The 25,097-nt window shown below is 36.2% G+C and overlaps 1 long non-coding RNA gene across 2 annotated transcripts; it reads right to left on the bottom strand.

The window, feature by feature from the left end:
* Nucleotides 1-1,304: 1,304 nt before the first annotated feature.
* Nucleotides 1,305-24,858, bottom strand: LOC134514680 (uncharacterized). 2 transcript variants are annotated; one of them, XR_010070767.1, is made up of 6 exons: nt 24,767-24,858; nt 23,077-23,154; nt 11,515-11,623; nt 10,734-10,845; nt 10,327-10,509; nt 1,305-2,876 (listed from the first exon to the last, which is right to left on the bottom strand). It is a non-coding gene; the product is annotated as an uncharacterized LOC134514680 (long non-coding RNA). The 2 variants fall into 2 exon arrangements; XR_010070768.1 differs by lacking the exon at nt 23,077-23,154 and having other exon boundaries at nt 24,767-24,849.
* Nucleotides 24,859-25,097: the final 239 nt, after the last annotated feature.

Raw genomic sequence — 25,097 nt, 5'->3', positions numbered from 1 at the left:
TTACACCTCCAGTCATATGGAAATGTGAATCTGTGATCTAACAAGCGTACCTTCTCCTATTGAACAACTAGAATGAACTCCTCACATGTTAGAGTGGTTATGTGTATTTTGGCCACATAATAAAATCTGTATGGCGGGAGAGAGAATTCAGGTTTCCAGAAAAATGCAAACTGAAAAAGAAAACTAAAACAGAAGCCAGGACTAAATTTATCTGTCCTGTGATTTGCTCCATACTTACCATGTCACTTGGAGCTGGCAATGACTGGAAGAGTTATACTGATGGAGAATGATCCAACTTGCATGTCCTAGCGTGATGACAAGGTAATTCAGTTACAGCCTCATCCTTGTGTAGGAACTTAAATGAAGTTACTACTGTTCTGAAGGCTCCTCATGCATTGGCCCAGGTAGAAACCACAATCCTTAAATACTGAGTAGAATCAACCATTTATTAGATCTAGTGAGTATATTATGCCTAGTGAATTATTCTTAACCATAATTTGCCATGGACAGAATTTTCTCAAGAAGACTAGCAAAATAAACACATATGCTGAACAGCTTTGAAAAACAAAGTCAAAGTTCTGATGAGTAGTGCATCACCGTAAGTTCATACTAAACCAACTGCTTTCCTCACGCGTATGTCAGTGAAACCAAAGACTACATACTGTTTGCATATGTTTATTTCATACATAATTGCTGTCGTTAGCATTAATCTTTGTTTTTTTCTTGTCTAGCAAAATGATAACTTTGTTATTATAATGTTGCAGTAGCATGGGATATATTTGTAATTTGTAGTGAGAGGAAAACAATCTACAATTATTGCACCCACATAGACTTGTTTTATTTTAGAATAGTTTGTATACTCTCATTTTCCAAAATTATTCAATAAAGTAAGATCTTTTGAGGTCTTTAGCAATGTAAACGGATTAAACTGATAATGGCCTTATGAAAGAATTGAAGAGTAGTCCACTGCGCTATAGAATAATTAATCATTGTGCATCTGTTGCAAATTTGTTTAAAGATCATTTAAATAAATTAATACTTACAGTATGCGAGAATTTCTTTTTTGCTATTTTTACATATGCAAGATGGCCTTAAAGTTGAATTGTCTTCTACAGTAGTTTTTCACTATTTAGAAGCAGGCCACGCAATAGCTTGTCAGCATTTTACTAGATACATCCAGCTTTGAGTGAGGAAATACCCTGGAGTTCACAGAAGAGTGTCCTTCCTGAAATGAGAGGATATGCTGCAACTTTTGGAAGTGGTAGAGAAATTTTAAGACAGCTTAAATGTATTCTATAAGGGTTTCAGCAATATTTTGAAGGGGATTTGCTAACAAGTTCTAGAATGAGTTATTTTTATGTGGTTAAAAGGTTGTATTGGCAATACAAACGTCAGAAATAGCACAGCTATGCTTCCCCACCACCACAGCAGTCAGTGCAGTGGGGTGGCAGAACAGCATCAATTACAGTTCATGCTTTCTCAGCTCAGGAGTCCCCAGAGGTCAAATTCTGCAAATTAGAATATCTTAGTAAGTGTCACAGCCAGAATAGTTTAATTTTTTTCAGACACTCTTGTACCTGTTGCAAATTAAGAGGCTGCACATTTCCCCTCTTTTACATCTCTTGCATAGAAAAAGGAATACAGAGATAAATTACATGTATATTCTTTCAAAATTTCTTCTCTTCCTTTGCCCATGTGTGTTGGGAGGACCAGCTGAGGACCAACTGTATATTGAATACAACTGCGTTACTGCTTTTAGTAGGATAACTAAAACTAACTCTTGCCAAGACCAAGATTTGCAAAGAACTGGATTTTCAGGTATTTAGTGCTCATCAGGATCATCTGTCAAAAGAGAAATTGTTCTTATTACTCCCATGCAGTCTCTTCAGCCATCCTTCTAATAGCAGAGAGCTCTTAGCCTACATTTCTTCTTCCTATCCCTTTTTTCCACCCTCAGTCTTAACACTTGTCAAATTATATTGTAAGTACCTGTGATATAGTTACTTAAAACATAACTTTTGTTAGAAGCTCACGCAGCTTTCCAGTGTAGGTAGAATTAATCACAAATGGTAATTATAGTTCCATACAAAATACTTCTAAAGTGTGTAAAGACCTTGTTCAATGGAGTGCAGTGAATCAACTTTTAGCAAAGGCGTGAGAAGGCAAAACACATTTTTTAGGAAACTTAAAGGTCTCTCCTGTACTTTGGAATCTCAGTTAGCAATGCAGTAGAGATTTCCTTTGCTTGCAGCCAAAGGCAGTAAACAATGCAAAAACTGCTTTCTCCACTCAAGCTGAACATTTATTACATCAGACGAGACAAAAGTTACAGGTCCTTCACGAGGCTGAATAAAGAACTGACTAGCTACAGGTTATCATTGCTAGTTAACTCTCAAACCAGCCATCCACTTACTCAGGAAGCCAGAAGAGGGAACAAAAATAAGGTGTTATCTTTGATTTTGCTAAAGTTAGCCATTTTTTGCATTGGCATAAGAGGTGTTTATGTTGGAAATCAGATCTCCAGAGTGACCTCTGTCTGGGAGGATTTCTGGTTTCTCTTTTTTAGCATTTCCTTAACAGCAGTTGCCTTTGTGATCATGGCGTTTATCTTTCCAAGCCACCATTATGCACGCTGAGATCCCACTTTCCAGGTAGTAGCTGAACATCTGCCTGCCAACAGGAAGCAGTGAATAAATTCCTTCTTTTCTTTGCTTGCAGGCACAGCTTTTGCTTCACCTGTTAAACTGTCTTTATCTCAATCCACAAGTCTTCCCGTCTTCCTTCTATTTTCTCCTTGTCCCGTGGGAGAAGGGAGTGAGTGAGAGAGTCCAAGTGTTCAGATGTTGGCTGGAGTCAACCCACAACAGCAGCTCATACTGCAATAAAGAAACACAGTGATGTGTACTAAACATAGTATGACCCTGTAGAAAAGGACACAGGGCATCATTGTTTTTAATTTATTTTTTTTAAATATTTTTTCTTAAATATCTGCTGGACACAATATGACTGCATATCCTCTTTAGAAAGTTGTTCATCTTCTTTGTAGTTTAGATATTCAAAGTTATTTTGATCTTTTTAGCATGCTCACTTAAGGAAAAGATGGAGGCAGATCCATCTCAAGTCTATGACCAGACTGCAAGATGTCAGAGGATAAAAACTAATGGTTCCAGCAAAAAGGTAATAAAACAAAGAGGCACACACCCTTACGTTCTAGGCCCGGAAAACTCTAACCTGCATATTGCCCCATGTGAGCTGACAGCTTCTGTGATTTTCGAGGGGATTCTCTGACTAAAACATAGTACACCTATATCTCACTCCCTATACCATGAGCAGATCTTCTGATGCCTCTGCAGTAGCTGACAATACAGTTCTCTCTCACTGTCCCAGTTCTCACAGGACTAATCCATAGCACATAAGTTACAAGTCTACTATGAAAAGCTAAGAACTGAACAGAGCATGGATCCTGAACGAGATATTAATCCCAGAGGTGGCTGGTATGAATTGAGCTCATTGGTGCCTCAGTACAGAGGATGTGTCATTGTCTGTTATTGCTGAAACTACCTTCTGGAGATGTAGAGGGCAGACTATCCTCCATGTTTGCAATGTGGCTTATTTTACTGATTTTTTGAAATTCAAATTAGCTGAGATGACCCAGCTGGATGGGACTGCCTTGATTTCTATCAATCCCTGTTCTTTGTGACTTGCAAATAAAAGGTTTGGAAATCAGGCTGTTATAAGCTCAGGGGACTGTTTACTGAACTGTCATGTGACAAAGAAGGCTGAAAACTGCATTAAAACACGTTAAGCTTGTGCAAATCATTTGGAGAATTGCCTTAATTTGCTAAAACAACATTTACAAGGCCTAAAGCAATTAAAAAGAAAAATTATAAGGAGGTTCAAAACAAGGACAGAGAAACCAGTCAGGCACAGGTACAACTGAGTCTTCTACCTGTCTAGTGGTAACTCTTTGTATCTGTGCGTGCGTCTACAAACACATCCCTGCTACTGTGGTAAACTATTCAGTACTACTGTTTTCACAATCAAATATAATAGGAGCAGATTTCAGGAAAATTTGACAGAAAACCAGATGGAAACAGTGCCTAGTCTGACAGGATAATATCCATAAATTATGCAGTCACTGGTGGAAAGGCTGTTTATATTTTTATACTCTTCAAAATATCCTCTGTGTGTTTGTCTAGTTTATCAGTGCTGTTCTTTTCTATACTTCCCTTCACCTGCTCACTCTCTTACTTAGACACTGGTCAAATGGCAGCTCAGCATAGTCTGTTGGGATGGAAAATCAATTGGATCCAATAAAGAGCTATGCTTTTTGAATTTGTTTATGTCAGTACACATGCACCAATGCTATAAGAAAAAGAACAGAAGATGTGATGGTTTTGCCATCTCATTGGGGAAAAAGGCAGAAGTGAAACCAACTTATTTTCAGCTTAAATCTTCATATCATGCTTCACTGAGAATATGTCAGCCTTTTTCTCTTTCATGAAAGGCCCAAACCAAACAGCATAAATTCCAGGAGGAGGCTCAACCATCCGGGAGCAGAGTTCAAAGACAGGCGTTCATGTGTGACAGGATGAGCAGCAAGACAACATTAAGGATCCATGACAAGAGCTACAAGTCAGTGACTGTGTTTATAAGATGTAAATAACATCACCATAAGGCAAAAGGGTTTTCTACCAGGACTTTTTGATTCTGCAGTTTGATTACACTTTCCTCCCCAAACACTGATTGCAGCATTTTTCATAGAAAAAAAATGAGTTTATTAACATAGTATATACGTACACTATGTGTGTATATATGTGCACAGTATATAATATCGATATATTTGCATGAGGATATATTTGGGAAACTGCAATCAGTAAATTTAGGAGTCAGTTTTAATGCAAGAATGATAAGCTTATAGACAGCTTTCTCAGAATGTCGTACCTTCTAGAAACAAGATTTATCCAAGAGCATCCATCCATTCAGCATGAACACTACAAACCCAGTAAGGACTTCTGTTTCTTTTTTCTATCGATGCTTTTGGGCAATGAGCAAGCAAAAATGAGACAATGAACCTTGCATTTCTCTTCATCATATAATTTTGTGCATTTATCTTGGTGATCTGTAAAATTTCTGTTCCCCCACAGCATTCCCACTACGTTCAGTACTGGATTTTATTGCTCTATTGGGGCAAAAATAGTCTTCCAGTTAAGGCTGAAAGACAACTTGAATCAAACTTACAGCTAAAGCACTGTCAATTTGTGTCAGTTTCCACTTACAATAAAAGAGGACTGCACTTCTGGTAGTTAAGAAAATCTTTCAGAATTTTCTGTTTGAGTGCTAATATTTGTGTTATGTTTACTGCTGAAGACCAGAAAATATCACTGTTGGAAACAAGATCAAGTATTCAAACATGTAAATACATTTCTTCAACTTCTTGAAATAAATGCTCAGACTTTAAGGAAAAGTTATTCACAAATTTGAGAGCTAAAAACAGGAAAAACATAATCTTTTTCCTTTATATGAAGCCAGCGAACCTCAAAATTAACCCCAGTGGATAGCAAATGGTAGGTCAATAAGACATAAGACATAGTTGGTTTTGTACACATTTCTCATACCAAAACATTTTCCTGACATGGTAAGGTTTTCTTATCTATTGGGTAACGAATGATTAACCCTCTACAACACATTTATTTCTACAAGGAATTCTGACTCCAGAAGTATAAAACCGAAGTGTCTTAATTTATAAGTGCAAGGAGATCCCATTATCTTTTTTCTGTAATAAGTAAGCTTTAGCATTTTTTTTTTCCTTTATTTAGGCAGGCCCACGGGAAATTAGAAGTCTTAGACCAAGTCATTCAACTTCTTAGAGAAGTTATTTGCAGCAGCTCGCATCTTCAAGTATTTTGTTTTATTTTTTTTATTGTATATTAGGGACAGTGTTTTATGCCATATTTGGATTTTAGAGGCTTTAAAGGTTTTTTTAAAGCCCCATTACTGAGGCTGTTATTGACTATTTTTGCAAAGGAAGGTAAGTGTCCACATCTGCTATAAAGCACTCATCCAGCATCTCTACGGGGTGATAGGTCAGCTACGCAAATGTATTTAGAGTTTAGGCACTCCACAAAATAATCTTTTGGCTGCTGAAAAGCAATTATTCAAAATGGGCACCCAGTGGGAACGTTCCTCAGTTGTTACTGTTTGCAAGATATTTGTTAGAGTTGGAGGCAATTTGATTCAGCTGAACAGCCATTGAGATCACAGTGAGTTCTTGAACCTATGGTTACAATTGTTCTTAAAGTTGTTTCCACCTCTGTGAAAATGGTCTTCCTTACACTTTTTCAGCCTCTCTGAAAGCCGTGCTGCCTTTACTGTAGGCTGCAGATGGTACCACCTGTGCTCAGTTTGTCAGAAAACTATTCATGTAGGGTGGTCAGTCCCTCTTTATTCTAGAGCCTGAGCCTGCCCACGCATTCCTTGGCTTCTGCCCCAAACTAGACAACAGCAGAAAAGAAATAGCTCTGGCATTTGATATGGTAAATAAAAATCTTTGTAGGGCAGATTTGGACTTCAGCCAAACTGACACATCCCAAAATATCCAAATGCTGTGAAGCAGTTCAAATTCAAAATCCACAATGCTAATGTTCAGCTCAGCGTCAAATAAACTTATTTGAAATACGGCAGACTTTTTCTAAAGTGCCTTTGTGAAAAAGTCTAGTCAGGTCACTGAGGAAACCTCCATGGTTTTCTTGATTTCAAACCAATCTGCAATTCTGTCTTTCTTCTTACTATAGAAAACAGCTGTTCTTAAGACCTAAGAGATCATTCTTTGTTGCTTAGAAAAGCTTCATTTAGGGCACAGTATAAAATAGACCCATGCAAGAAATCCTATTTAAGGCCAACATGACAATAGAACTTACAGGTGTTAAGTGCGCATCAGCAGAACTAATGCTTGCAGAATCTGACCCTTCCTTAATCTCTCTTGAAAAGTGATTTAGAAGCTCTTCCTTACATTTTTAACAAGCTGCTATCAGGGACATCAGTAAACTAAAGCCACTTACATCCGCCAGGGTTGTCCTTGGAGTTTTACAGAAAAGATTAGCCATGACTGACTATTACTTGTCATACAGGTAACTAAAACCATCTCTTTGCTTTCTGTTCCATTTCCTCCCTAATGCTTTTCTCTAGCGGCTTGGATATCATATCATATATCATCACACAACTAGAATGCTTAAAACCTTAATTAAAATTGCTTGTTATTGACCAATTCCATTTATATTGTTACCATTTGCTTGTGTTTGCTTATGTCAAAAATTAATGTTGACACCTGTATCTTGACTTTGTTCTTACCTTCTCACTTTGTCAAAAGTAAATGAAAGACATACATGACTAAACATGAAGAGGGCAGTGCCATGTTGAGGTTTACTCATTCAAATTCCTTCTGTATGGTTTCTACTTTTGACCTCTTGATTATATTAAAACCTTTATCCTGCACTGCCTTAGGCTTTACTTACTTAAATGCATTTTCATTCTCCTGCAGTCTTTCTCGCAATACAGTATTGATGTCTTAACACTCTGTATACTTTATTGGCAATTAAGTAAACATCTTGAATTATTGAAGAAACCTAGACCTAGCTATATCCAATTAAAGGTATCATCAGCCCACAACCGACATCCTTCCCCTACAAACACTGCCTACTTCTAAAACACCTTGTCAGTTCTAAAACATCAGCAATGTGCCTTCCTGATCCCGAGTACAGATCTTGCTACGCCCTAAAGCAGGAAATTTAGTTCCTTCCCCCTGGCTTTTCTTTTTTCATTCCTGGGGAGCTACAGTGACAAATGGGATAACAAACAAAATAGTGTTCCAATTCCTTCTTAAACCCATGCTTTTTGACATAGAAAAGGTATAGTATGTGTTGCCCACAAATATAGTTGCTGACGCAGCTGCAGAGCACTACAGCAACTTTTTGTTACCCTCGGTTCAAATCAATGGCAAAGCAGCAGTTGACCGCAATGACAAACCCGGTGTGCTGAACACAGTGGAAAACATTTATCACTGGTGTAAAACCTTTGGAGACAATCCTTATACATAAGATATATTTGGTTCAGAAAAATTTCTCTGTATGGTATTGATAAGTGAAGGATGTAGTTTTATTAACATTAGTATACCAAAACATTGCAGTCCGTCATATTAATAGTCACTGGAATACTGGTATACTTCAGGAGCCAAAGTCTATGTCTGGAAAACATGTTAAACATTTAGAAACAATTCTTCCTGCATTGCTTTCTGTAAATAAATCCTACTGAAGGACAATTTTTCATATAATATTTTTCATTCCCCTTGTCTAAACATTTGTTTAGTGTTGTCATGTGCTGCTAAACAGCTGCCACATTTGATTTTGGACACAGCTCTGTTTCAGTGATGAGTGAAAAGATTCCTGGATGTATATTTTCAATCATTACTATTAAAGAGCTTAGGAACGAGTGCCTGAGCATTTGAAACTCCTCATTTTGTGTTTCATAGGCCTTTTGCTCTGAGATGTTAAACTTGATAGTAATTTTAAAGCAGACTACTACAATAAACAACCAGAGTTCATTTGTAATGTTTGTCATTGTTTTAAGATACTTTTTACAGGAGCTGTTTTTTCCCTTCAGAACAGCTGTTCTTAAGGTGTCTATTATCTTTCAGTCTCAAAGGTCGACTCCAGACCTAGGAGACATCTGGTAGCAATCCATTGTCATGGAGAGGAATGGCACTCTCCTGTGCAATGCTTATGCTTCACAATAATGTCATGTATTTGCCTCGTTCACATTAAGAAAAATGCCATTTTCACAACTTAAAGAGTAGTCCTGCATAACAGACCTAAGACCATGCACACAGAAAAAGAAAATATATAGAACAGTGTATATGAAAATGTGTACTGTCACTCTAAATGAAGTATATATGTCACAGCTGCACTAATACTCCAACATAAAACCACGGGATATCGAATTATTCAGTCCTTATTTTCTTTTAGATGAGTTTGTCGCTAGGAGTCTTGTCTAAGAAAGAAATAGGATACTAAAGGAGAGGATTAAGTCAAAATATATCTGAAAAAGCATGTAAAAGTAGATGGTAGAGCAGTTCTAAGAGGCCCTCAGCTACATCATACCTGTTTTTTTAAACAGTGTGACCTCTTGATAACCACCTTATACTTCACTGCTAGTATGTTATTGTATATTTATATAGGAGATCATTAACAGTACAACTGTAATGTAATTGAATGCAGGATTCAATAACAACATCGAAGTTAAAATACCATGTGAATATAAAATTCCCTTTCAATCTTGCTCAGCCTAATTGAGGGCTTTTCCCCCTTTTTTCTTTTTTAATAGTCTACTATTTCAGTTAGCATTATGGCAGGGAAAGCAGGGAAGGAGAGAGACAGCAGAAAATGTTTATTTTGTTAACATTCTTGTTCATGTGGAGGAAGATTACATTACATACATCTTGATCCCCAGATAAGAGAGTGCTCAAAGAAACAGCAGCAGACCCCAATTATAATGAGCTTCCAGCCTTCAATCCAAAATGAAGAAGTGTGATGGTTTATTTAAGGTGAGGGCTTTTTTGTAAGTGAGATGTGTTAGGGGAGTGATGTCCAATTAACTAATTGATCTGATAGAAAGCTAAGTCCCTCATAAAAGAAAAAAGGAGAAAAGGTCACTTTGGAAATTCGTGCTTTTTCCTGTTGTGATCATCCTAATTAGCTTCTGATAAAACTGAGAAGTGAGGTGGGGAGTAGAAGGGAAGGATTTGGTTCCTGATGAACCCATGTGAGAAATGAAGCAGCACATGATCAGTTGGAATGTGTGAAATGTTTGAGCTCAAGGTGTGCCTGCTTTATATTTCATCGAAGTGCAATGAAGTTTAATGGAACAACAAATATATTTTTGAGTTCCTCTCTAAGAACTGCAGCCTTGGTGACTGATTTTTATAAACAATTATTTCAAACTAGTTTACAGAAGTTTATTCTATCATTCATTGTATGTATCCCCAAGATAGCTATTAAGGGAAAAAAAATATCCAGAGTTATCACGTGGCTTAATTATTCATTTTAATTTGGGGGGGTTTATGAAAAAGTCCATCTATAAATGTGATGGTTAAGTTCCATACAGATTATGAATTCTTTGGGAACTCTGGCCTATGCAAAATGTACCCACACACCAGTTTCAGTAGCTTAGAAATATGGCTGCTGAAGATTAGACAGCCACAAAACCAAGCATACTATTTGTTCAGAAAGGAAGATAATGGAAAACAATGAATTGAGAGCTTAAAAGTCTTACCTGAGAGGAAGGGAGAAGATTGAAGTGCTGAATGCTTTCAGCTGTTGAAGTGTACAAGTGTTAGGTGGTCTTAACACGTCAAAGGAAGCACAAGATTATGGTTGCAAGAATAGTATCACCATTTGTGGTGTAACGTGATGACCCTGATGGTCAAATACTGAAGTTCCTTCCTAGGGCTTGTTCCTGAGGTTCAGAGCCATGACAAAAGAGCAGGTTAATACAAAGAAAACACATGCAGGTCCATGATCTGGTCACGCTCAGAAAACTTGCTAACCAGTATATTCACTTCAACATATTTTCAGAAGCTTTAATTTATATTACAAAAATAATTTTTTACCTCCCTTTTAAAGCAGATAAATAATTTCAAGTGTTGCAGAAAAAAAATTAAAATGGACAGAAATTCCTACCTTTTATTTGTGTTGTATCATTTTAAAGTTCAGCCACATTCTGTCATGTAGTTTGAGCGAATTACATTAAACAAGTATGGTCAGCAAGATGTACTCAGCATCAGTAGACAGCCTGCAACGTTAACCCGGAAGATTTTTCTATGCGCCTTCAACTTAGAAATGCCTTGCCATAAAAGACTGAGCCATAATTTCACACAAGTATGAAAAATTACTTTCCCTTATATTGAAGATTACTTTTAACATATGGGGCGGCTTTACTTTGGCAGAACCCCTATGGCTGCAACATTTGCTTTGAGCTTTTGTTCTCCAGCGTTAAATTGAAATTATTTCAGTCAGCTTATCAAGGAACAATTGTTTTCCTTTATAACTTTCTTTAATGCATCTGGAAGACTATTTTATACTGCTGTATTTTCAAAACTTATGTTCCTGTACAAGTGTTTAAGTATGCATCTAAGAGATCCTTAAGAACATCCTGAGAATGGTGATAATTATCACAAACTCTGTTCTCTTCCTCCTTTACTCACTCTTTATAAACTCTTTCCTCCACACAGAGGGAGCCCTGCATAGCATTTCGTGGAATTCCTATGGGCTAAGTTGCTACTCACTGAAAGCAAGGGATCAGATTTGCTTCTCAAAGTATGTTGTGTATAAAGTATACTAGTATCCATTTGCATTTTGAGTTAGAGATGAAAGAGATACTGAACTTCAATAAGCAATAATTTGCGTTTGTCTGGAGTTGAAGAAGCTTGTAGTATAAAGACTTACTGCATTTGACTCTCACCTTAGACCAAATTGAAAAAGTATCTATTTCCCAGCCTCTTACACTTATCCTTCCAACCAGCTTTGGAAAGCCAACACAGCATGCTTAACAGCTAATTAGGGGCCTTGACCTGAAATAAGAGAAAAGATGGAAGAGTTTTGGGTCAAGAAGGTGATTAGGAAGAACTGAAAGACATGGTATCCTTCTCTTGCCTGTGCCCCCCCTCCCCACCACCTTCTTGGAATAGAAGAAGAATGACCATTTGTGTGATTTTTTCCAGTATCAGCAGCTCCTTCATCACCACACTGTGACTCCGTCATCCTTCTTTCATCCTTAATCCGATTTTCTGCTTCTAGATAATTTTAAAAAGGAAAGAAGCAGCATTTTCTTCAGTTTTCTTAATTACATAGGAAGATTGACAAAAATGACTTGCAGATCTTTACTATTTGTAAATTCATAAATCTGTCTATATGGACTATACTACACAGTCAATAAGATTGTACTAACAACAGAAGCAAGTCATAGCAATACCAGTGTCTTACCTTTTCACCAATTAGTTGATATAGCTATCACAAATGCAAAACAGAAAACAAGAGCACAAAGAATTTTAGACTAGTATAGATCACTTGTACATATGCTCTATATTAAAATGTAATGATTAGAGCTATAAAAAACCCTCAGCTGTACCTTTCTAACAAGCTGGCAGCAGTTTTATTCAAATTTTACTGTAGAGGTGCTGAACATTCCCCAAACTTTTGAGTCACAGGTATGAACAGAGATTAGTTTCTCAAAGCAAAAATCTTTAAAACAATTTGCAAAATTGCATAGCAACAGCAACAGTGCATCTGATGAACAGTCTGCCTTAACTCCAAGTAGAAGTATGACTTTTTCAGGATTTAAATGAAAAAACTCCTAGATTTACTTTAATCCCTTATCTTAGAATTTATAGACTTCAGTTAGATTTAGATTTCACTTATAGACTTCAGTTTTCATTATTACACAGTTCCTCTAGAACGGAATTACAGTAACTGAAAAGTTTTTCAGAGGAATTAAAATAAAAAAACCTCACCAACAGAACCAAAGGTATTATGTTTCTTCTGCCCACTCTATGCTAATCAGTTTTAAAATTGTTAATCTGCATCAAAGGAAGATACTATGTATCTTTGTGAACAAGAAAGAAGTAAAAACTTCTTATTCAGGACCAAAAATAAAATCTTTTTTTTTTTTTTTTTTTTTTTTCAGAAATTTGAGTGTTTTCAAAGTGTGAAGTTATCTACAGTATTTGCAGGTCCTTAGAGTTGGTGGGAAGCCTACATTAATTCTGTAAGGCACAGACAGGAGAAGACAGGCCTATTGGAAATAATAGAATAGTGTAGATATGTCATTCTTTAATCAATGAGGGATATTAGATACTTGCACAAGAGCTAATAACATAACTGACATGGAGTATTCAATGCAACATTAAATGCTAAGCACAAGCATTTTAATCCTTCTGTGCCTTTGTTAAAAAAATCATAATTACTACATGCTAACTAATGTGTCTGGCTATTCACTGGCCAGAAGCGTGTTGTAAATTGTAAATTTACAGTGTAAATTGTAAATTCCTCTTGTTAATGTCTAGAACTGATACAACTTTATCAGTGACATGTCCACATCTCTGGAATTAAAGATGATCTTGCAAAAGAATGTACAGTAGAGAAACAAGAGTCTGCAGAAACAAAACTGATGAAGTAAAATAGCAAATTGTTGGCAATGGTAAATAAAAGTACATTTTCTGTATGATTGGAAGTTTGTCATTGAAGTGAAGAAAACAAATCATCAAGGTGGCCTAATTCTTGTACTTTGTAATGAATTTCAAATGCTGAACTTCACACTTCAAATGTTAATTCCAAAGCTACGCGGGTGTTACTTAGCTCTACATTTATACCTATAAAAATAAAGCATATACAATACACTTTGCACTGCATAGAAATTCTGCCTCATAAACTGTCAGTGCATACTTCCTGATGCACACAGTAGATAGATTGGTTCTTTCCTCTGAATCTGTCAAGGAACTGCTTCAGAAAGTTTCTACATTCCTGTCAGTAGCATAAATCACTCCAAGTATAAACATATATATATATATGTGTGTGTGTGTGTGTGTGCATTTTGAGTGTAAAACAAAACATAGATAAAACAAATAACAATTTTCAGTGAGTGATCCCATATTGAATTAGTGTCCTTCATTTAGGAGTTTATTCTTTGCTCTAATCCAGTTTTAGATAGATAGCCAGAATTGTCAGCTGGAAAGGGCAAAAAAGTAACTGATTTGCTTCTAAAAGTTTATTGGTTATTTTAAATTCCAGATTCAGTCATGCATCTTCATCAGTTATGTTCACTTTCAAATGCTGCTAATAATAAAAAAATCTTCTGAGTCTATATTTCAGCTGTATTGAAATCTGGAAAAAGATCAGTGTAGGTTTTCAATTTATTTTTTTTTCATACAATGTGAAATTATTATTTATGAGTATGGATATTTAATTATATTTGGATTATATTTTAAGGTGTAATCTGACAGTCTGTTTCCTTTGTCACAAAGCTTAGTGATGAAGATTTTACTAATATATTAGAATACCCAGTTGGGAATAGAAGAGAATCTGTCAAAGTTGGTACTCAGAGGTAGTTAGTTGTATACAATGCTCTAAACAAAATAGTACAAGTACAATATCTCTGGTTGCAAGTTGTTCCTTCTTATGGTTGATTTCAATATTAAGGTAGCAGTCAACTCGTGTTAGTTTTCTATTTTTAAACGGTAAATGAACCTCAACTGGAAATTTTATTGTTTTCATGTCCGCTTCTACGAGCATTAGCTCAGGAAGTGATAAAGCTGGCACAATTGCCTATGGCCTCTTCAGTGACTAATGCCAAGTGATTTCCGGGCTAATTATAGACAATGGATTAGGAAATAAGCCTCGTGACCAGGAAACTCTAATTGTTTTTATAATTTTTTCTTAAGGCTAACTGGTCTAAAACAATAGATGCAATAAATTACCTTTCAGTTCATGGTTACAATGCCTATAGCTAGTGATGGACAAGCAGTTAAATTCTGAAGTATCCTTTTTAGCTCAAAGTTTCTCTTGATATTGATACTACTGCTCTCAACTACTTTCCATCATTCCCACTTATAAAAAAACTTCCATTTTTTATTTGAAATACACTAATATGCTTGAATGCCATACAAGATTTTCCACACTGTAATCATATGCAGAAAAATATACATAAACATCTATACACCTAACTAAGAAGAAATTTCCAAGAAAAAAGCCCTTTTCTTTCCTTGCAGACAAATGTTTGTTTTCTCCTTCACTTCACCTGGGAAACATCAAAGTTCAATAACATCCTCATCGAAATTTAAGAAAGTTCCCATTTACTTCAGTGGGGTTTGATGACAATAGGGACAGAATCTCAGCCAATGTCTCTTAAGCTTCAAAAGATCTTTTAGCTACTTCTATTCTTAACAGAAGTGAGGAAAACAGACCTGGGAGAAAGTTACAGAAACGTTTCTGAATGTTTTTATATACACGTCACAATTTAGTAGTAAGGATTTGCTTACAATCCAGTTTTACATCATTTGTACCTTTCTTCATTGTATAACAGGCTTTATTATTTAAAATTCTGAGTTGCACACATTAACAGATAGAGAAGGAGAAAAACTTCATAAATACATATAAAACCTGCTAACCTAACATAAGCCAATTAAAATATTCTGCTCACTAGAATAGCAAGAGGCATTCAGTAGAGCTTCTGCTGTGAGAATGTTAGATATAGGAAGAACTCGTAAAATTTGAGGTCTGGATCCCACAGGACGTACAGGATAAATGATAACTGAGAACAAAAAGCAAAACAACCTTGTGGTAAAATGACAAAGCGGAAAGAAACTCTATTTTCCTTACATGGAATGAAAGGTTGAATATTGAGAAGCTGTGGTTAGGCTCCCTTGCCTCAGTTTCCCTAACAAAGGTTTTTGTGAAATAGAATGAGCTTAGTTTTGTTGTTTCTTAAGTACTTTGAATTGGTTTTGTTGAACAATTCTGTTCAAGTGCAAAATGGTGTATCTTTTGGACAGCTGCAGTTGTCTGCACAACAGGGGTCAGGGAAAAACTATTGTTTTGAGCAGACTAGGCTAGGGTTTTATTTGTTTGTGTAATATTGTGCTCAATCTGACTCTAAGTGTTGCTGTTGGCTGACTGACCGGCCTGTTGAAGTTTTTGGAGATCTGATGAAGGAAGAAATGGTAGAAACCAGCATGTATAAACACCCCTCTCCACACCCCATTATTACCCACCCCCCCCACCAAAAAAAAAAATTGTGATGCCATCACTACAGTAGTTACAGTTTTCCTAGTGATAGACCTTGCAAAAAGAAAAAAAAGGCATGAGTGGTCCTTTATCTAACCTTTCTCCCTCATTCCTTGTGGACACTAGTCCTAAAATCCACATTAATATAAGAAATAGAGAGCAGTTAGGAACTAAAATCGATACCTCAAACACAAGTAGAGAAGAAGGAAAAAATGCCATTTAATTCACACATTTAATTCACTTGGCACTTGGATCAAGATGTGATTTGGTTGTGTTTCTTCCTTTCCTTTCAGTAAACAGATATCTATCTATGCAGCTGTTTGTTTGTACTGTTAATTTTGGAACTTAACTTGACACATGAGATTTCTGTACACTTAAATAAATCCTATTTTCCTAGAGAACGCACATTTTTATATTATATATGTGCACACAATATTATTTTTCTTGAAGCCATAATGCTGATAGTTGCATATATTACAGCTTGAAGACAAACAGCCTTGTAAAGAGCCAAATTTATGTCATTAAGATTTAAGAAATCTCTCATGCACTGAATTTACAGCCCTTCTTGTGTATTTGTGTTTAATATTAATATTTGTTATTTGCTGAGAGCATTGTGGGCCTGAGAACATATAAAAAGAGGATGGGCTGTGTCCTGGAAAGTTTTCAGTATTAAATAAAGATTGAAGAAAACTGAACGCTCAAGAAAGGACTAACTGTTTCAAAAGTTATGGTTCCAGTTGTTGACAGGAGACATTTGAAACAGCAGCGTGTGTCTAGAATTTTTTCATGGATAGCATATTTAAGTAACACTTAGAGAAAGAAAGAGCAAGAGGTGGCTCAAGAAAATTGTGAAGCAAACTTTGAGAACTAGGTTACAGTGCTTGGTACAGAAGAAAGGACTTTATAGACAAGCAAGACTGTACAACAGTAGAAGAGATTTCATCTCAGTTTCCCAATAGTGGACAAGAAGGTTAAATGCAAGTGAACAGGAAGTCATAGAAAGGAATTTCCTACTTCTGTAGTAATCAGAAATATAATAACTAGTACCATAAACAGTAAAATTGTTGAAGTCTGGTATCTTGTATTTGGATTGTATCAGTACTAATAGAGCATGCGCCCCACTTGAAGCTTATTCCATGCTTAGAACATTCCAGGTGATGTTTTGCACTTTAATTTCTGTATTATTTTATTAAGATGCAGCTAATCACAAAGCACATCAAAGAAGTCTGGTTTTACCATGTTTGGTTGTTTTTGTTTTTTTTTTATTGTTTTCAGAATAATTTCTGTGAAATAAATATTTGGAGCCCCTCTACTTCTGTCAAAGTAGTCCATTTGGCCAAGAGATTTAAACAGTGTCATACAGAGGTGGGAGTTGACAGACAGAAACAGAGAAGGAGACAAACTATGATCTCATTTCCTTCAGAGACCAGACCAGAAATGACAAAAGCTTTTATAAACACTATCTCAGCTTGCCTGAACCTAAAGAAAGGTTCAGATCAAAATCTAGGCAAAGCTCTTGGCTGGATGCTATTTATTTTTAATTACTCCACTCAATTTTAATATTGTTTTGAAACAAAAATTACTATGAGAAAACCTGTGCAGTAATTCCCATGACTAAACTTCCCAGGGGTTAAAGTTTCCACGATCTTAAGCGAAACATTTAAATGTTCAGCATTGCTGTCAGCACAATACATCAATTAAAGGTCTAAGCAGTGTCAGTTGCACTTGTTTATTTCATATATTATATTTATCTTTTCCTGGATTTCAAGTGCCTTCTGATCAGCTTTCTTATCCTATGAAAACATCTGTACAGAATTGTTTCAAATGAACAGAAACTTACTGCAATATCTGCTCAGCTGTCAGACAATCAAGGTCATACAAGGTGCAAAAATGCTTATCTATATGAGAACAGGCTGAAATCACCCCTTATGTAACCCCAGTGACTCCAATTACAACTTTGTTTTCAGCGGGGAAAAGACTTGGAACTTGCAGTGGATTTTTCAAAGTCATCTTTTCCAAGACCCTTGGCCATTGTACAGACAGGAATGCACAACTTAAAAGAGAACACAGACGAGCTGTGGTTCCTTAACTTAGTGGTTTATGCATTTTACACAAGGTTTGTTACTTCACCGTGGTAGTCAAAAGACTGGATCTTTCGATTGATAGTTGTAGCTATCAACTTACTATAAAACGTATAATCAGTTCTGGGACCACAGATCAGAACCAGAGGCTCAGTCCTTCACTCTCTCTCCTTCCAAAGGCTTATAAATTAATTTCTGTTTAGATCTGACTTCTCGGATCTACAGGATATACCATATAATTTACAGAATAAACATTACAATATTTGATGGCTTCTAGCTTCTTCACAGCATTTAGCATTAGGTGCCTAAATCACTCTTACAAGTGTATTTTAGCATCTAAATTGATTGGGTGCATTCTAAAATCCTACTTGAAGCAAATACTTCTGTTTTCTCTCCACTTTATGAATATAAACAGAATTATAAACCAATAAGGATCAATATATATGCTATTAGACAAGAGGTAAGTCCATACTGTGGGACACATGCATCCTAATGTACCCTTGGAATTCTAATTCCTCAGCTGTCCGTACGGCAGGAGTGTCCTGCATCTCCCTTGAGAGTACAATGAGGATTTTCTTCAGGAGCAGTATGGATGCAGAGGACAGCATGTACGCAATTTCATATGTATTCAGAATCTGGGCAGAGCATGAACCTGAAACCTGTATCTGGTGTTTACCATACGACGTATGAACTTTAAAAACCTTAGTTTAGATTCAGTTGGCTTACTGAAACAAAGACAAATTTCCTTTATAACTAGTGGCAGCAAATTAGAAATTAAAACGTTTGGAATCGAGAACCAAGATCAGAAAGGGAAAAGGCGTGCAAAGCTATGGAGAGTAGTTTCAGATTGCATTAGATTAGCTAATACATTCACTTCAGACGCCTCCAAAACATACAAGGTTGAGTGTATGCTTCAATACTAGCCAATATGGACATTTGAAGTTGGCTTGTCATACATGTGGGACATATTCCTGTAATAAAAATAAAGTTTTATCACAAAACTTATTTGAATTAATCTAGTTCACATTATGTGTTTGCATCTATAGCCATTTCAGCATGCAAAAGAGCATATGAAAGAGCTGCACAGACAAGCCTACTCAAAATAGAGGTATATTTGGAAAATTAAGAAAGCTTCTCACATAATGTGATAGAGCTTAAATTATGAATTTTTAAGTCACACGAATGATGAGCCGCCATCATTAATCATTTTGGGGTTCTTTCCCCTCTTACATTTTTACTGGCATCCTACTTTATCTTAAATAATCTTGATTACCCCATCTATAAAACAGGAATATAGAAGTTCAGACACAATTAGAGAGTAATGGAATTGTGCCTGCCAGAAAATTACTTTAAAAAAAAATCCCAAACCAAAACAGTGACAAATATATGTGAATAATAGCATGAAATTTGACTCTATTTAGATACTCCAACTGAATTGCATGGCCTCAAGTAACCAAAAAATAAAAAGCATCTTACATACCAAAAAGATAATCCAACTTTTTTTCAGCTTTCCTGAAGTGTGAGAGTTTAGAAATTCAAACAGGGATTAAAATAAGTTGTTTTGGAGCAATTTAGAACAAGCCCTTTCTGTCCTGGGAGTCTTTCCAGTTCTCTTCACCCTTGTAATTTCAGACTCCTATTATCCAATTTTTCACACAAAATGCTTGTTCTCAGATATGCAATCCATCTTTTTATATGACTTCCTGGTCATTTAAACAGTTTTTCAATTGTAGACCTAAGCTGGAGTCCCCCAAACTATTCCCATTGAATTTATTTTATAACTGCTCAGTTATTTGCTAGCTTCCCTAATTTACTACTTAGACATCACTGCTTGTGCAGCTTTTCAGTCTCACTCAACACTACAGACATCATGAGGACCTAATTCTCTGCAAGCTGCATATATCATTCTGGATTTTGTTTACTCGCCCTTTTTAAAAAAAGACATCAAAACCAGCAGACAAATTAAAAGGAGATTTAGTCACAGATACAAGAAATTATCTAACATCTCTTTTCCTTTTTCAATTATGCAGAGCCTTGCATTCATCTCACTCATTTTCAAGCCATTCATTCTTTCCATGTTTTTCTTTTCCAGATTAAAGATCCCTTTAGTATCTGGTATTTTAATAAATAAGTACTATTAAGGTCATTATAGACCACAATACAACCACATCTCAGCCTTCATTTAGATAAGATCAAGCGCTTCAAATCTTTCACTCCCAGGCCATTTTTACAGCGCTCAGAGAAGGTTGTTGTTGCTTTCTACACTTTGGACGATGTTTAAATTCAGTGCCAAGTGTGCCAAAATATCTCTGTCAGTTACTCATGAAATTCAGAATTGTGCTGAAACTCCAAAACTAAGCTCCAGCTGCCCAGCTGGGGCGGTCATTATGAAAGATTCACCTTGTTCTAGCCATGATTCTTATGGAAACTCCAAATGATGCAACAACTTGAGAAAATGTTTATTCCTATCCTATAACTTCCATTTACTCCCCACCTTGCCTGCATGAATGCAAGGTAAAACACGCTACATAGCTTCGCTCCCAGCTCTATGCAGTTTTCTCACCACAGCTTCTTCACGTTAGCCATTTTTCCTCCTTATAATAGCTTCACATACTTGATCTCATTTAAGACTGACTACTCTTCTGAAGGGAGAAACATGTATGTCCAGCGTGTATTAAATTCTAAGCCCTTGGCTTGAATTCATCAAGAATCTGAGGACTCAGAATTGCCAGAAACAGATTTAGATACACTGAGAAAAGGGATAAAGGGAGAAGCTATAAAGAGAACTGTTGTTCTTGGTTAAGTTTTTCTACATTCAGCATTCATAATAATCCAATACAGTAAAATACGTGACTATGATCTGTTTCTTAGGCTACTGTACATTGCATGAGAATTTACTGAGACAGTTTGAAAAGTGCACAGGATATAAAAGTTGCAGAAACTTCAAACTTGATGGAATGATTTTGTGACAATTATTAATATTTTATGATAGAAATCTCCATTCTCCTTGATTTTCAAAATACAGCATAGTAGTGCAATGAAAGGGAAAAACAGCCATCAGAAACAGGCAGCAGTAGCTGCAATACTGCAAACTCTTCTATGGTCATAATGTGAGTTCCATCATTTAAGGGCATTCAAAACCTTACTTTGGCCTATTTTAAACTTATCTGGTCTATTTTTACTCCATAGAAAATAGAGAATATATAATTATGGGTAAAAATCATAGGTAGAAATGGGTGTCTTTCTTTTAGGTCTGAAAAGACTTGCTAAAAAAGTTATTTTGCTGAAGAGAGAGGAACTATGCAGGAGCATCTGCACTTTGAAACAGAAAAAAATGATAGGATAAAATAATGAAGATTTATGTGAAAGCTTTCTGCACAGGAAATGTTATTCCATGTCTAAAATAAAGCTGAGAAGTAATTAATTTTTTTTAGATAACTAGATCTCTTATTTAAACTTGCCCAAGATAAAAAAGGACTTATTTTTTTAACTTTAAAAGTTGTATGGTTATACTGACAGAGTAAAATAAGGCACCGAATAACCAAATGCAAGAGAAATAAGTCACAACTTCACATACTTTCCATTGTATCATGTTTTTCAGCTTTATGCACTATTTGTATGTAAGCAGAGTTTCTCCTCGTCATAATTGTCCACTTATTCGTACTGAAAATAATAAAAACAGTTAGAACGGAAACAAACCATTTATAAACCCTTCTGCCGTACATAGCCATTACACAGGCATGCCTCTGTTTTTCCTGAAAGACTCCCCCCCCCCCCCCCCCCCCCCCAAGTAACCTAAACAACCATTCTGTTAAGCAGTATCTTAAATTAGTTAGGGAAGCATATGGTGTGCCCTCCTACAGAGGTTATACTTTGGCTATTGCTTTCTGATCTAGGTTTTGGCATGAAATATCTGCCCAAGGACATACGAGGTTTTTAAACGAAGTATAACTTATATGTTATCAATAATCATTTACAGCTGTGGATGATTAGATAGTAGGATTATCAGGGCTGGTTTTTGTTTGTTTTTTTTTTTTAAATAATTTGGAGAAATGTTTTTTTCTCTACATAAAACTCAGTATAACATCTGTGTTGGGGGAAGGATACATTTTTCTAAGGTGGTGTTGATGGGAGATGAAGTACTTAGGTGAGGTAAGTGGGAGTGGAGCAAACCCAAGACATTCTGAAAAAATATTCACACTTCATATATCTTTTTGTGTGAGCATGTTTACTTGCATTTCCATACAGCTGTAAGGTGGTTACAGTGGCTTTCTCTAGCAAAAGTGATGCAATCAGGGCAGCATGTGTGCAGGTACTTAAGCAGAAATGTTCATTCATGCTTCATTTCTTGCAAAAAACCCAATTTGTATATCCAGTTTACCATATTATAGTGTCCCACCTTTTCTTTCTTTAAAATAAATCTCAACAGCTGTACATCTTCCCAGTAACACTACAGAAATTAAATATCATGAGTGATTTATACATAACTTGCTCCACCCGTTCTTTATTAAGTTGCATGCAGCAGCAAGCAAGCATCACTTTCTGCTCAACTTCCAATTAGCCAGACTGAGAGCACAGCTCCTGCTGATTGCTATAGAAAGTATCCAGGAACTGGAACACATGCCTCAGAGCCAGTACTGCTTCTTTCTACTGCTGACTTTGTCAATGCCTCACTGTGCAGCTTGATTTTTTAGAAAAATAAAATAAATCTGCAGTGCATCTACCAGAAAAGGATGTGGCAGAATATGCAAATTCCACAATGGGGGTGAGAAGCTTAATGTTAACTATAAAATGCTCAAGATTTTTATAGTGGCAGTGACGCTGATGCTAAAATGTTTCCATAAGGTGTTTCTTGACCTATGGTGCAACAGCTTTGAATCCTGATAGAGGCTGCATCCAGGGCCAGACCATTTCTTTAGCAGTGCTTAAAAAGCAGCCGTGTCAAAAGCATTGGAGAAATTGGAGAGAGAAAGAGCAAGCAAAAGCTCTGTATTTCACTTGGAAGTACTCATCTGACATCTTCATGAGTTTTCTGAAGGGAGAAGGAGCTTTAATAGCCTTTTCTAGAAAGACAGAGAAGAAAGTATCGAGTGCCAGTAGCAGTGAAATACTCTTAGCTAAGCAAACAGTTTTAGCTATGAGAAAAGGTGATAACATTTGCTTACATGGGTGCTTGAATGCTCTTCTTTAATGCTTCAGCACTATCTTAGTTTGTCAGTGCTTGTATACTCTGTCCATTAACCCTTGTCAGAATAAGGAAAAATATCCATTAGCTAAATTAAGTTTGTATTTTCTGCTACTGAAGTTGTATGGTGTATAAGTATATAATTATGCATACATACAAACATACATATATACTTGCATATTTGCTGTTTGCATTTTTTTGCCATTTTTGCTGCACTTAAATTTGTGTTCAGTTTACTGTAGGACCTTGAGATAACTTAGTCTGGTGAGACACCTCATACACTGAAATTGCTATTTGGTTTGTATACTTTGCAGTCCTGTAATGCAATAATGCATCCCTTAAATCTCTTCAGCATTCCACCTTGGGGCTTAATCCACTTGAATTGCATGCAGAGCACTAATTGACATTGTCTGGTTTCATGACCCAGTCAAATGTTTTACAATAATTACAGCGAACAACATGAACTTGCTGCATAAGCGTAATCTGTGTCAGTGTCATGAAGAGTGGCTGTTGCCTTTTAGAGTCTTCTAGGACAATAGTGACAGATATTTTTGTTCAGTAACATATTTTTCACTTGCAGCTGACCATCCTGTGGTGGTGTTGAAACACTTTGCTCCTGCTTAACTTTCTTTTCAATGTACTGTCACTAGTGACATTTCTACATTCATTTAATGTATGCAAATGAAGGTCTGGAAGTTGTGTCTAGCTACTGCTGCTATGTGGATAATTTCTGAGCATAATTGATACGTTTTAATGTACATCCACGGTATTCAGACCAGAATTACTTAGCAGTGGGCACTGAACGAGATTTTCTTTTACATGGTAATTTTTTAACGAGTATCTTTAAATATTATGGTCTTAAATAGAATAAGTTTAAAGTTTGAAAAATACAGTTTGATAAGTGAAGTCATTTAATCAGGTTGCTGCAGAAAGACTAAAGACAACTCCTGCCATTACCTCAAACTGCTTCTCAAGGCATTTTCTTTAGGTATAAGAACAGAAATCCAACCATGCCTATTAGTTCCTGACCATCAGGAACTAAACAGGTAGAAAGGACGGGGAAGTGGATTCATGTCTAGTTTGAAAATCTACCAAACTACAGTTCATAACTGGCTTCTCCTGGTATGTTTCATTAGTATTTTGACTTTAGTTATAAAGTTAGTAGCAAAAGTGTTTCAGAACTTCTCAAAAATTATAGTTTTGAAAGTCTTGTATTGATCTACTTCATTAGGTATATTTCACCAATAATTCAAAATTATTCAAAACATTATTCAGCTGATTGTCCCAAGACAAAAAGTAAATATTAAAGAGCTTCAGCATTTCAACAGAAAATTTTGCTGTATGTCAGGGGTGAATGCATTAGTCTTGTAAAATACTTAGGCTTATAATTGTTTTTTCTGTCCACACTCAAAAAGTTAAGCATAAGCACTATATAGGACTTAAGAAATCCTGCTGTCAGTGTGGACAGTCTGTGTGACTATACTTCTACTAGCAGAAGGCACACGGTATAGAAAAATATAGGAAGACTTAGTTCAATGCAGAACTTGTGTGAAAATAACGCAGTTCTGCAGTACTCTAGTGTTGCAGTTCTCAAAAGATAGGTCTGACCTACCTTGCAATGTGCTTGGACAAAAGTTATAACATAATAAATGCACGGTTTCTCAGCTTACCACTTCAAATTCCTGGTGAAAATAAGTGCTCCCTCTGGCCTTGGGCAGGTACGGTGTTGGCAGCCTGTCCCTGTCCACTTGATGTTGCTTATTGTGGAGCATGTGCAGCGGAAACAGCAGTTGGATCCTGAACCAGCCCTGAGGTAATCTGAAGGACACATTTCAGCAGCTGGTTTCCTGCTTTTTTCATGCAGTGTTTAACTCTTCCTTAGCAGGAATTTAGTGAAGTCTGAAGGGACCAGAACATTACTAGCCATCAGATATTACTAGAAAAACTCGTGCCAGTGCAACAGGCCAAGGCAAGGCCTTTTTTCTTATCGAGAATTTGTAC

Source organism: Chroicocephalus ridibundus, chromosome 4 (assembly GCF_963924245.1).
Source record: "Chroicocephalus ridibundus chromosome 4, bChrRid1.1, whole genome shotgun sequence".
NCBI lineage: Eukaryota > Metazoa > Chordata > Aves > Charadriiformes > Laridae > Chroicocephalus > Chroicocephalus ridibundus.
The sequence above is the reverse complement of the archived record's forward strand: the minus strand, read 5'-3'. Positions and strand labels throughout refer to the sequence as shown.